The 15543-nt window shown below is 31.6% G+C and overlaps 1 protein-coding gene and 1 long non-coding RNA gene across 2 annotated transcripts in view; both read right to left on the bottom strand.

Moving 5' to 3' along the window:
- Nucleotides 1–15543, bottom strand: part of LOC149488657 (uncharacterized) — a 130870-nt gene that overhangs the window by 89478 nt on the left and 25849 nt on the right. The window lies entirely within an intron of this gene.
- LOC149488658 (uncharacterized) lies at nucleotides 8258–8884 on the bottom strand. Its single transcript, XR_016315621.1, has 2 exons — nucleotides 8556–8884; nucleotides 8258–8461 (listed from the first exon to the last, which is right to left on the bottom strand). It is a non-coding gene; the product is annotated as an uncharacterized LOC149488658 (long non-coding RNA).

The raw sequence follows: 15543 nt of genomic DNA, 5'->3' as shown, positions 1-15543 counted from the left end.
TTTAACTTAATAATATTACAAAGGCTTACCGGATATCGTAGAGCAAGCAATAGGGAAAATAAAAATGCATTTTTACTTTACGAACTCTATGCAGAGTATCTTTTACCACGATCGTTTATTGTACTGTACATCAAATCTGAAATTTAATATTTGCATACATATTTATTTCAATATAATATTACATAAACTAAATTTAGTGCCTCTACAAATATAACGTGATAAATTTTAAATATAACTCAGAAAACCTTTTATAAAGTTTTTATTTTATTATTCTCCAGGTAATTTTTCATTTATAATCACGTCAGGGGACCATTAACTAACACATCAAACAAAATTTGGAAATATAAGTAGAAATAGAAACTTTGTTAAGGAACGACACGATCGAGATATTCAATTTATTTGCGAACTAAAAGCGAAGTTTGAGGTTTTGCGTTATTTAATAAAATATAGATATTTGATGTTTAGATTTATATAATTTAAATGCTTTATAAGACAACTAAGACGCTGCCGGCTACGCCGGCGAAAAGACGCGGGTTCGAATCCCGTCTCGTGATCGAATTATGTACATAAGTATTTGAATTCTTTAAAATAACTCATAGGTAAATATGTATTATATTTCCAACTATATGTCGTATAAAATTAACCTTTCTTTCGTCCTTGTGTTTTTGTGTTTATAAAAGTAACTTAAAACCAATTAGATACTAGATTGATATAAAAACCAAATTATACATAATCTTTGGTTACTTTTATATTAATTGGAATAAGTACAATAGTTTATACTATTATAATAATACGAAATGAAAATAATTAAGATCTTTTTCTGTGCCTAATTATAATTATTGCTTTGTTCATTGATTCTTCGAAAATACCGTATCATTTTTTGACTTTATTTGAAACTAGCGGTCCGCCCCGGCTTCGCCCGTGGTACATATTTACGTTTTCCCTACATAAAAACCATCCTCGTACTTCAAGGAATATAATAAAAAAAGAATTATCAAAATCGGTTCAGCCGTTCTCGAGTTATGCGCTTACCAACACATTTTGCGATTCATTTTTATATATATAAGAAAGATGTACCTACCTCATATACTGAGAAAATTAAGACGTCAGACATTTCAAAATAATTCCAAACAACAATATATTTTACATAGAACTCATAAAAACAAATATTTCTAATAAGAGCTCGTAAAAAATCAGCAACCATTATAACTAAATGGGCTTTATTTTATTCAGAGTATCATTATTTACGGATAACTGAAGACCCCCATCATGATAGGGACAGATAAACAAAATTTATTTCGAGTCACGTTGTTTCAGCCGTGTCCTGATATATATCTCTTTTTTTTTTGTTACAAATTTGTATATAGACGGCAAGTATTAACATAATGATGGAGAATGGATTTAAAAGATTTATAAATAAGTAGTGAAAGATTTATAAATTTATAAATAATAGTGCCCCGTGGTTTTACTAGCATTGCTTCGCTCTTAAGGCTTTGTCAGATAGGACGCGTATTTTAGCGCTGCGTAGTAGCGCTGCAGCGTCCTGTTTTAACGTCGCGCGAGGCTTCGTCAAACAGAACGCTTTAGCGCGCGTTAGGACACAGTAATTGATATTATTAAAGCTGCATGTTGTTTACATAATTATTACTTACGAACAAAACAAGGTACGATATTAACTCCGGAGTCGGAAGAATTTTTTATTTACCAGTTTCATTAATTTCTTCTCCGATTTGTGCCCACAATTTTGCCTTCATTGATATATCTTTATAGTTTATATGAACTATCCTTCGTATTATATAAGCATGGATATTTTCTAACCAATTCTATCAAATTTTCGGTCCTTATGCAGTATTTTATTATTATTTTACGCCTATTAACTCCGACGCTAAAATAAAATTTGTAAAAAAATACAACACCCGACGTTAAAGCGTCCTAACGCCGCGACAGAGCGTTGCGTACTGCTAGCGCCGGCGCTCTGTTTGACGGTATTCTACGATGGTAGTAGAACACATCTTAGCGTCATATCGCGGCGTCAACTTAACGCTCTGACGCGCGCTAAGTACGCGTCCTGTCTGACAAAGCCATTATTGTTTTTAGCGTGATGACATTAATAGCCTCGATAAATGAGCCATCTAACATAAAAATATTTTTTTTAAATCGGACCAATATTCCTGAGATTAGCGTATTCAAGCAAACAAACAAACTCTTGCTTAAGCTTCGTGTCTCAGAAATTAAGATTCAATATAGTTTAAAACTTGCGAGTTCGCATGGTCACAAACTAGTTGGACATATTTTTTAATATTAGGAAAAGTTTAGACTGATCCAATATGGTTAATATTTGCTCTATTAATATGATTAAAATATTTTTCATCATAAATTTCAATATTTTATCTTTTATATTCACTGAAAAGGAAATCTTATAAGATCATAGACATTTAATATTTTCTCTGGTCGGTTTTCTCGACAGACGCTGCTTACTTCTTTAGCGAATAAAAATATTAAAATTGTAAAGAGGTTATTTAAGATTTTAGATTCCATTAAAACACCTACTTTACTACGAAAACCTAAGAAATATTGTAAGGGATAAACAAATAAAAGTCAGTACCTCTTTATTTATTTAGCTGTAGAAATTCAAAGGTGAACGTTCTGCAGTTTACAGCGTGGTCAGTTTATTGATGGGTTACCGCGGCAGTTCAGTAACATTGTGGTCATGTGGAGCTTCTCCTGGTTATTGTCAGAGAGTTATTAAATCACATTAAATAACAAATCGATCATTTCAACCATTTCTTTAAACAAAGAACTAAACCTCCTTCACACTGTCAGAACCATACAAAGTTTAAATAAGCCTAATGCACTACATTTCAAATAAAAAAAGAATCATCACAATCGGGACATCCAGTCGAAAGTTCTGGCAAAAAAAAACCAGTCGAATTGAGTAGGTATCCCCATTTTTGAAGTCGGTTGAAAAGGGTGAATTTCCATCAAAAAGATAAATAAAATAGAGGTTTCTTTTAATATCATAGTAAAGTTATGTCGCCGTAAAAATAAAATAATATTCTTTTATCATCCGTCTTGAATTACAAAGCAAACTCCGGGAACTCTTAAACTTTCCTTGTTCCCGCGTTTGGGCAATATGTTTTTTGATCCTGAATGTAATTCGATAAGTTTTAGAAGGATTGGGTTTGTTTTGAAAGAGTTACCTGTTTCAAATAACATTTTGGTTAACATTTTGCAGGTAAATAGGGTTGTCCGACGACACGGAAAATGAGATAGCCGCAGTCCCCGAGAAATAGGATTTATTTATACGTTGTATTTTTATAAAATTGTGAATAGGTATGTCAATAGTAGTAATAAAATACGATATGTATGTTATCTCTACTAATATTATAAAGCTCAAGAGTTTGTTTGTTTGAACACGCTAATCTCAGGAACTACTGGTCTGATTTGAAAAATTCTTTCGGAGTTAGATAGACCATTTGTTGAGGAAGGCTATAGTGCATAGGCTATATAATATCATCACGTTAAGACCAACAGGAGCGGAGCAATGCGGGTATAACCGCAGGGCACAGCTAGTTTTCAATAAAATTTGTATACTATCTTTAATCTTGGTTTCAATAGGATTAAATTTAGATAATACATTACTACCCAATACTGCCGTCGCAAGAAAAAAGGGCACAACTAACATTTTTTGAAAAATTGAGTTATATACATATTTGGAATCAGGAAAAAAAGGCGCATCTGCTCAATTTTTTGTAGAATTTTATCTCCAAGGAATCCAGAGATAAAAATTTATAAAAAGGCACAAATGACACAAATATTTTCGTTGTATCTAATTTAAAAGGCACATTTACTTACCATTACAATGAAAGGCACATCTTTATACGTAGATGTGACTTTACTTCATACAGATTTTTATTAAAAATTACTTTCAAAAGGCACATCTACAACATAACACAAAGAAAAGGCTCAAATGCCAGATGTGCCCTGTCTACTTAATAAAAGATCCTTGCATGTTTCAATTAATTAACGTATAAAGGCACAAATAACGAGTTGTGCCTTTTCTTTTAACTATTTGCGATTAGGGGTGAGGAAAGGAGGGCAGGTTTTGGTCGAAACGCGCCAGTTATGCCCACAGTCAATTATGCCTTTTCTATGTAGTAAGTGATATTTTATAAATATTTTTTTTTAAGTTGAAAGGGAAAATTTAAATTTATTAAATAATTAATTATATATAAAAACTAATAAGTAAAATATATAATACTACTAACCTTCATGCATATATATCATCAATTTTTTTTTCTATTAAGCAATGGGTTTCTACGCTATGAAGCAGAATATGGTAAAAACTTTAAACCCAATTATCTCAGTTCCACCAAAATGCTAGATGTACCCTTCTCTCTTACGACGGCAGAATACTACCTACTTATTTGGTACTCGGAGCATTGTACTACCAAGAATCAATTATTTATAATCATTTTGTACAAGCATAACCATTTTAGATGGTTATATAAATATTATATAGGCAATATTTGTAAATATTAAGACATCATGTCAGACAATCAAAGGAACGGAATCTACGATTGTTTGAAAACATAGGTTATCTGGAGAAAATTTAAATTAGGGGAAAACACGAGCATCAGGTACTTAGTATGTCACAAGTATTTTCAGCTAGTATTACACAAGTATCATACAAGTAGTTGGAGCAATGCTACCAGCTATCTGGGCCAAACATCTGAAACAGTGTTGAGAGCGAACTCAACCATTTATTACCAGCACTTAAGTGTGACTTAGGTTCAGTTGTATCTCTTGGTACATTAAGCGTAGTGCTGACTGTAAATTATCTAGATAAATTAACTTGTTCTTGCTGGGCGCTTCCTTGGACATAATTTGGATATCTTTATGTTTAATTTCTTAGTACACATCTTACTATATCTACGACTTATTAGTTAGTAGCCAAGATAAGTCTTAGCACAGATAATATAATACTATACGTCATAAAGTAAAGTCCCGTGTCCCCTAGTGGGGGTAAGAGACAGATGCATTATAGATCTGTTTCACTGATCGATTTTCTTTAGGGACAAAAGTAGTCGCGGAAGAATTCTAACAAATACCCGCGGCCCCATCATTAAAGCGGCTCGACGGAACACAGTGGGGTTTTAGTCGGTAAGAATCCGACATAACCCTCGGCTCCTTCCCCGGGGGCCGTGGGTATCTTTGGAAGATTTCCCCACTCTATAAAAAAAATAAAAAAGGGGACAAAAGTAGGTGATCTGTGTCCTACCAGACCGAGCCATTTTTTGTCTTCGTCTCCACCGGGAATCGAAACCAGAAGTCACGTGTACAAGTACAAGTGGCTTACGTCAATCTCATACATTCATAATCTATTCTATTAAACATTACGCTAATAGAAAGCCACTTGTCTAGGGGGGCTGGACCCTTCGGTGCTACGCTCACGCGTCCACCACCAAGGAAGCGGCTACTATAAGTCATAGTATAGGTAAAATCAAAATTGTATAATAAAGAGTAGATTTGTATCAAAGAACCTTTCACAAAGTGTTTGAAATTATGAAAACATCAAAGTAAATTATATAATACGAGTTATTTTCCATGAATTTCGGGATTGTCTTTTCATGTCAAATTTAAATAGATTTTAATGCGTATTCCCGTCAATTAAGGCTTTAAATTGTTCAAACAATGTTTGAAAACAAACTTTCGACGTTCGTTCGATGAAAAGTTTATTACACAACGAATACATTTATTGCTCGGTCTACACTTCAAAAGTTGTAACACTGCTGCTTCACCGAGTTTCGGTAAAAACTTTGTTTTTTTGGATTAGTTAGATTTTGACTAACCGTTTGGCTTGGTTAGTAGTGGCCCTGCCTTCCAAGCCAGAGGTCGTGGGTTCGATTCCCACCCGGGGCAAATATTTGTGTGATGAACATAGATGTTTGCTCTGTGTCTGGGTGTTAATTATCTATATAAGTATTTATTTAAAATTATATATGTAAGTTTATCAGCCATCTGGTTTCCATAACGCAAGCGAAAGCTCAGGCAATGTTTATATTGTTTATATTGTCGCCGTATCGTTCTTTTGCTTGCTCTGCTATAAACAAAATAAATATTAGGCCATGGCTACATATCGACAGGCCAAATAAAAAAATCTGTGATGTCGGATATAGTGACCATTCCACATCAAATTATTATTATTTTGGATACGTAAAGGTACAACAAAAATAAAACACAGTGTTGTGAAATGAAACTACGGTTTTCCGTTTACACAAGGCAAAATATTTATTTTTAAAATATATTAATAAATGATCATTCCCTCAAAATTTGCAATTTGATAGATAATAATTCCCTTATAATTCCAATATATCGCCAATAAAATCAAACCGCATATGAATGCGGTTTGATTTTATGAACACAATGAAAAATGTTATTCTTCATATATTTTGTTTAGATTTCTTTTGTGAGAGGACACATTCCCAAAGATCGTATACCTAATACTAAGTAAATACTATTGATATTGTAACGATTTCACATTAGCAATGTTGTTACTGTATACTCAATGGAGATGATTGGTTGAGACGAGACCTATGTTTTATTTGAGACAATTTAAAGATTCAACCTATAAAAAATGTCGCATTACTCTGAAGCTGGGATGAGAATTTCCTTTTCCTAAATAAAATAGTTATTATTTAACTGTTAAAATAAATTGATTATGAATATAGAGGTAGTTTAAATTACGAAATCAAATAAGTAATAAACGTTTTATTTAAAAACTCATCACATTAATTATCATTTAAAATAATAAAAATAATTTCTTTTTGCCTACCATGTATTTATTTTTACTGGAATAAAGAAATTTCAAGAATTTGATAATATTTAGTTTTATAACATTAAATGAGATTTTTTAAAGTAATTTCATTTCAACTTTATAATATCAAAAGGTTATTTATAATCTGTTAAACAGGACAGACTAAATATTTGTACCAATATTATATTTAGTCTGTGGACAACGCGTACGCAACGCGAGAGACGTACGAATTTCAAAGTTACAAGTTTAAATTAGCGCTAAAAGATAATCATGGCCGCTTTGATCAAAACCTTTGATCATACTAATGAATGTTGTACTAATAAACTTAATTATTACACGTAATTAAGCAATGTTCGTGTTTATTTTCTTAAAATTGTAGTAATGCGACTGGAAGGAATTAATTAATTTGATACACATGTTGTTTGTACATTGTATGTAGCGTTTAATATTTGTGCATTATAATCTCCTAGTTTTACGCGCGTGACTTCGCCCACTTGATACTATGATATTTTAATAAATAAACTTTAAGTCTTTTTAAACTACAATGTTTTAGATGATTATCACAATGTACCTACAACAAACAAACCAAATTATAGTCTAATATTATTAGTAAATACGTAGTTCTAGTACGTCCATAGATTTCTGTTATCCTGTGTAACATATTGCGAAGAAAGTTCCAGAATGTATAACAATCAACAATACAACAAACTACAGACAATAACTTAGACCTGTAACAAGTTTAAGCCAATAAATGTCGAAATTAACAAAGTTTTCTGTTTATGTAACCGACCACTAACAACTTAGCCATTGTACTAACTTGCCAGGCTAAAATATCACTTGGCTAACTTTAACTTACTTTACAATTATGCACTTTGCCAATTTGTGCTTAATTTATGCGTTTAATTTAACAGTTAAGATAACTTGGGATGGAACTTAATTATTATTTAAGTGTAGAATTAATAATAATAATTGAGGTATCTAAATAAAGTGAATGGAATCTTTAGGTTTCTTTTTTTACAAAAACATGAACATTTTAACATAAATATAGATTGGAACTTGTTTTATAACATGCTGTTTATATTACGAATATAAAGCAACGTCTCAAATTTGTGGCACCGATAATAATTCATCGGAAGTAAAAGAGACATAAACAAACAAGTTTTGGGTTTAAATCTGAGATTGCTTTTGGTCATGCTTTTAAATTAATTTCTGTCTCTTTGATATATACTGTTTTGTAATATAATCTTATATATAAAAATGAATCGCAAAATGTGTTGGTAAGCGCATAACTCGAGAACGGCTGAACCGATTTCGATCATTCTTTTTTTATTATATTCCTTGAAGTACGAGGATGGTTTTTATGTAGAGAAAACGTAAATATTATGTACCACGGGCGAAGCCGGGGCGGACCGCTAGTAGCTTATAGTGATACATAGGTAATTTCATAAAGGAGAATGGGCATTTTACTATGGAAGTTGGGCCTGAACCCTTGAGTTGGACCAATACACATGAGATATTGTTTTTATAATAGATCATAACACATACATAACGGGAAAAATATATATAAAAAAATAATCAACCGGGTTTTTGTACAGTCACATCAAGTTTTATTTCTTTGTGTATAATATTTTTTGCAATAAATAACTGTTATAAGACAATGACAATATCTTTATGTTACTCCAATTCACTTACACTTACAAATACGTACTAATCTTAAGCCTTCTAATAACCGAAATACACTAATATTATGTTTTGTAACAGGTACCTAGATACCGTGTTTATTATAATTCAACGTAGTTAGACGTTTTTTGTGGTTAAACTCCGTCACTTCAGTGACATTTAGATTTATATTTACTTCACTCGAATTAAAAACACCGTTATTGTGTACAAAATAATAGCCAAATAAATAAAACTTTTTGCCTTGACTGTACAAGAACCCGGTTGATTTATTTTTTTATTTTAATTTTTTCGTAAGTTATGTGTAATGATCTATCACAAAAACAATATTTCGTGTGTATTGGTCTTAGCCAAAGTTTCAGGCCCAATTTGCCCATTCTCCTTTGTTAGAAATAAAAATTCAAGTTGCTTTCGAATGCAAAAAATAAAATAATTGGCTAAAATGTTTATTGTAAGGTTTGCATTGAACAAACTTAAACACTATTTATGCACTCATGTTTTTCTTTTCACCAGTAACCACGTTATTCCGAAAAGACGTGTCGTGGCGAGTAGCTAGTATGTAATAAAGAGCCTCTTTGGAGCTAATATATCACCAACAAAGGGTCGATGTACCTATGAAAGTAAAGTGCCAATTATCAAAAAAGTTCCCCACATTAATCTGGACAAACTTACTTAATTAAGCAGTTAGTATTTAATAAATAATTTACTGGCCATTTCTGTTACATAATGAATAAATTTCATTTAATTATAAGACAGCGTAAAATGTTTTAGAATTTGTACAATATTTAAAATATATTTTTCTAAAATAATTCAAGTCACCTAAATACGCGAAGAACTTTATACGGAGAAATCCTCATATTATCAACAATTAGCAATAATAAACTATGTATTAAAATAAGTATTAAAGTAGGACAAAAAATGTAAAACTTCATATTATATGGATCGCTTTTTAATTTATTAAAATGTGTACTTGTGTAGTGTCCCATTTTTATCCACTTATGTTTTGTCTTAAATATTTAAAACGATATATTTAACTACTACCTATTACATATAATGAAAATGTGAAAATCTTCAGGGTTGAACAAAAAGTTTATTTACCCCAGCACTTGGTTCCCCAGAGATAACAAGTTCACCTTTGCAGCCCTAAACAAAACTCTTTAAATATTAAGGTAGGATTATGCTGACCCACCCTTGTGGAAGAGTAGGCTTAACATACCAACTTATCAATCATTTTGACGAATTATTACAAATTATGTTCTATAATATAAAAATGAATCGCAAAATGTGTTGGTAAGCGCATAAATCGAAAACAGCTGAACCGATTTCGTTGATTCTTTTTTATGATATTCCTTGAAGTATTAGGACGGTTGTCATGGACAGAAAACGTAAACATGTACCACGGGCGAACCAGGGGCGGACCGATAGTGGATTATAATTATAAACAATTAAGCTTAAGCCAATAACTACCTTTTTTTGTGGGGAAATCTTGCATAGATACTCACGGCCTCCGGGGAAGGGGCCGTGTGTTATGTCGGATTCCTACCGACCAAAACCCCACTCTGTGCCGTCAAGCCGCATCAACGACAGGGCCACGGGTATAGGTAGAATTCATCCGTGACCCCATCAGCGGCAGCCTGTCGCCGGGCCCAAACAAAAGCCAATAACTACCTTGAGCATGATACAATTATCATATTGGGAAATAAGCATCATCTATTATATACCTAAAACGATTGAAACACTATATTCACCATAACCGCTGCACTTGAATATAATTTATCCTCGAGGGAAACAGGAGGCTGTAAAATTCCAACGGGATACAGAAAATCATTCGCATTACATAGATAAAACTAAAATTCTTATACTGATCCATAATTTTGTGGAAAAGTGGAAAATTTAAAAAGGCAATTATACTTAATTAGTAGTATTTCATCTCTTGAGTACTTACACAACATTTTGTAACTTCACTTGAAATTAATAGATTAGATTTATTTCACGTAAAAATACGTTGCTAAAAATACTACTATCTACAGGGATAGGTGAAACAAAAACAAAACACCTCATACTTTTAAGATCCTTCCCTAAATCTCTTTATAAATCTAAATTCAGTTTCGGCTCAAATTATTCAAGTCAAGACCCTGAAAATATACCAAAACGTTATATTTTTCACAGATTAATCTGATTATTGTTCAGGGCTGCGAGAATCATTCAGTTAGGAAATATCGATGGAAAATAAATTGATCTCATTACAGGGACGGCGTCTATCGTGCTTCGAAGATGTGTACACACGGCATGGAAGATTGACAAGCTTGCTTGAACACGATTTGTACTGTAAAACATAGTGTAGACTTTATGGTATTTGTGAAACGAATATTTTGAATTTTATAGTTTGGTTATTAACGTTAAATTCGATTTACTTTGCAATTACTGGCTGCTTGAGTGAAGTGAATTAAAATTAAGATGCTTGAAACAATTAGCAGATGTGAAGACCAAATTATTTAATAGAAATATCTAAAGTAAGTAGGTACGTGTATTCTTACAGGGAGATAAAAAGTACGAATATATAGTAGAAACTATTATTTTTGAAGATAATTTAAATTAATGAAAATGCAAAATATTTAAATATTGTTGCTTCTATTTCATCCTAAATAACAACGCAATGAATTTAATTACTTTGTAAACGACTCTACATTCCAAATGAGTTGACAGTGGTTATTCAAGCAAGTGTGTCAAGCCAGCAGTAGCGTGTGTCACCCCACTAATGTACACAAAATATCGCAATTTGTGGCAATATATCAAACGGCGATGTGAGATTGAAGAGTAGGAAATTTGATCATTGAAATTATGTGAGGAACGTTCGCTGTCATATTATGTATATTTGCCTTGTTTCACCTCGTATCTGATAATAAATATGTAGATAATATGTTTTGGAAATCACTTTTATCTATACCTAACGTATTGTTGATTCCTAATATCTCATCTAATATTATAAATGCGATAGTAACTCTATCTGTCACTTCTTAACGCTCAAACATCTCACTGACCATTTTATTTCATTGTATTTTCATTATGATAGATAGTACTTCTAATTATTTATTTTATTCAAAAATTCTGCTTAATCTTATAAGTATTACAGTACAAACACGTTATTAACCCCCTACCAAATAGAAGAAATAATAAAAATACATAGTAGGTACATGAGAGCAATATACGTAAGGCATTGAAACATTAAATAATATTACCATAAACTACACACACTCAAAACTCGGAGGCACCATTACGCATTTGATACTCATACGTAAGCAAATATCGTGTTTCTGACAGCTTCTGAACTAGACAGTGACACCACGATAATAGTTTATAAGTACCTACATTTTATTTATTGTTACTGCAATATATTTATTATTTCACAAGCTGCCTCTGTCAAAGGCAGATCTGGGAAAAAAAGCCCAAGAAAAATGTTGATAACTCGGAAAGAAGTGGCTCTCTACTGGTTATTTTTTTTAATAACTTAGAAACATACAAACTGTATCTCTGATGAAATAAAAGTAAATATATAGATGATATAAAAGATTAATCTCGTATTAAATAAGAATTGTTTTGCAGAAATTCGAGCGTATTCACAGGTAGAAAATATCAAGAGAGAAAAGGGTTAACTAGGCTATCAGTGACATTATCACAAAGTGCTGAAACCGGCCTTTAATCTATTACAAAATAAAAGAAAATTGTTTACCAGATAAGAATTAAATCGTAATTTTCTTAGGACAGAGTGTGACAGTATTTTATTAAAAATCGAATTACAATTTAATATCAGAGTCCGATCTTAGCCTGGTGTCTCCGTCAGACGTTTTAGTAACAATTTTAAACCTATATTAACTCTACAAAAAATTTAAAAAATTTGTAGAAAACCTTCAATAATTTATTGATATTAATTAAACTAATAAAGACTACAGCTTCTTTGTCCATAAAACATAAAATAAATATAAAAATGCCTCAGATAAAAACACGCTTTTCAAGCTTTTTCCAATGGGTCATAAAACATTCTAAAATCAAAAATTTACATTGTATAAACATAAAAAGGCGGCAAAATGAACGTCAACGTCACACGATAACAGGATTATCTGCTAGTGTGAAAAATGAATACGTCATTTTAATCGGATCACGATTTATTTGCTCAATTTTTTATTATCTGTGACGCCACGGCTTTAATGGCGATCGGATTTCAGCTCAGCATTAAGCTGTTTATGTTGTGTTAAATATTTAGGCTTCTGTTTTTTAAACCCCAGCGTAAAAAGAGAGGTTTTATTAGATTTTTTCAAAGACTATACAAAGTTCGTATGAATATTTTATCGAGATTATTGAAGCTTTATATGGAAAAAAGATGCCACGATAATATACAGCTCTTATTAAAACGAGGGATGTAATTTTGCTAGTAGTAAAAAATTCGCAAATAAAATAAAACGTTAGAATATCCAGCGCTAATTTCAGACTTCCACTGTTAGAGAACCTAAAAATACTCCTTACAGTTTACTTATATTTTTACAAAGGTTATTTTTGGTTATAGCATAAAATGTTTTTAACGCAGACGAAGTCAAATATAAATTACGCGAATGTGTATTGTGATTCACATGTTAATTCAATAATTAAACAATACATTGTTTTGTATTCGTCGCTAATTAAAATTTACAGCTTCCAATGAAGATATAATTACATTTCCGTTTAGTGGAATAATTATGCGCGTTGATTGAATTTAGATCGCAAATCTTTATTATGACCTTGCTAGAAATAAATTGGTCTTAAATTATAGGATTGTTTAAAAGAGCATTGTTGCAGTTTATTTGTTACTAGGTATCCTGGCTTTGTCTGCGTTCAAGAGGGAAATAAACTAAAGAAATTCTTTTGTTAATGCTTAATTACGAGTAAATGAAAGAAAATTTGTTCATTATTTTTAGTTAATCCATAGCAAATTTGCTATTTATTTGCTACTAAGGCTTATGGATAATATAATATTATTATGAAGGATACAGATATGCACGAAGAGCTTTTTCTTTAAAGAGTCTTAAGCTAGTTTCAAACAGACTCAATTATTCATTAATGGATAATTGCCTTATACTGAATATTTAATTAATGAAAAGCTACTAATTTCTAATACTTAAGTAAAAAGTTAAATGTAAGTATTAAATGCAAAAATTGCGTAGTAAACAAAACTTTGAATGGGTGAAAAGTAGTGAAAATGCGTCGTAAGATGTTACATTTAATATTTTATAGTAAAGTATAATATATAAAATTTTCCATAAACTATGAAGTGTACACTTCTAAAACAAGTGAAACAAGTATATTAAAATTCATCGCTCATCTTACTACACACTTTCAAATATTTTTACGAGCCGGTACATTTTAATTTTATTATTTCTATAAAATTGAACCGCACTTTATGTAACAATGTATTGCTTTAAATATTTAGATATTGTACATGCTGAGAATAAATTATATTACATGAAGTAGATGTATTATTTGACGTATGTATGTGTAATGAGTGGTTAAAGCGCGTCACACACGGTGAAGATACTATAATATTTTATGTTAAGATTCTCTAATATAAAATATTACAGTATCTTAAGGTATCTGATATCAGCGTTCTGACCATCATTTTTCTTTTTGTCATTGCGTACTAAGACCCCTGTAGAACCGCCATCCTGTTACAAATGACCCGAAATTTTGTGTCAGTGTTTCGGGTCATTTGTAACAGGATGGCGGTTGTACAGGGGTCTTAGTACGCAAGATACTATAATATTTTTTTGTTAAGATTCTCTACTATAAAATATTATAGTATCTTCACCGTGTGTGACGCGCTTAAGAATGTATAGGAAGTATGCAATAAATACATTATGAATATTTGTGTTTTATTTAATACTAGCGGTCCGCCCCGGCTTCGCCCGTGGTACATATTTCGCAATACAAGGTAGCCTATGTTCTTTCTCAGGGTCTAAAGATTATCTGTGCCAAATTTAATCAAAATCGGTCTAGTAGTTTATGCGTGAAAACCATACATACATACATAATTACAAACCTTTCCTCTTTATAATATTAGTAAAGATTGAAATTCCTATGTAATATTATGTATTCCATCAAAAATATTTTCATATAAAATATTGCTAAGACGCGAGTGTAACTAACAGGCTAATACTCTGAAAAAATTATGAAATCACATGTGGAGCCAAGCGTCTAACTCTACACGTCTTAAAAATTTTTCAAATCGGACCAGTAGTTCCTGAGAATAGTGCGTTCAAACAAAAAATCTCTTCAGCTTTATAATATTACTAGCGGTCCGCCCCGGCTTCGCCCGTGGTACATATTTACGTTTTCTCTACATAAAAACCATCCTCGTACTTCAAGGAATATAATAAAAAAAGAATTATCGAAATCGGTTCAGCCGTTCTCGAGTTATGCGCTTACCAACACATTTTGCGATTCATTTTTATATATAAGATTATTAAGTACTAGCGGTCCGCCCCGGCTTCGCCCGTGGAACATATTTACGTTTTCTCTACATAAGAACCATCCTCGTATTTCAAGGAATATAATAAAAAAAGAATTATCGAAATCGGTCCACCCGTTCACGCGTGATGCCTTGACCAAGGAAAACGTTTCATTTTTATATATATAGATTAAGATTAAGTATAGATAAGGAAATCTATATAAGTTTACATAACTGTTTTAATTTATATGTATATCACAAGATTAAGCTTAACATTCAGTAATACGATCATCGACAACCGTTAGTATGCAATGTCTGTCTCAGTAACGATAATATTATTGTAACACATTTGATTAGCAAGGTGATCACGCACTTTGATACTCTGCGAGCGAATATTCCGTGTTTCTATCCATCAATATCATCCAGGAATATATATATGTTCATTTATTTATGTCTATAAATGGGTATCAAATTGACACAACAGATTTATTGTAGTTATGTATAACTTCTGTTGTTGCAATATTACAAGTTCAAAGTTAATACAATGGGTAGATAATTTTAATCATCATCTTCA

The sequence above is a fragment of the Colias philodice genome, chromosome 5, assembly GCF_061535455.1.
Source record: "Colias philodice isolate Cphi_HAF_F1 chromosome 5, ilColPhil1 Martin Lab GWU primary, whole genome shotgun sequence".
Classification (NCBI taxonomy): domain Eukaryota; kingdom Metazoa; phylum Arthropoda; class Insecta; order Lepidoptera; family Pieridae; genus Colias; species Colias philodice.
Note: the sequence above shows the minus strand (reverse complement) of the source record. Positions and strands in the feature narration are given on the sequence as shown.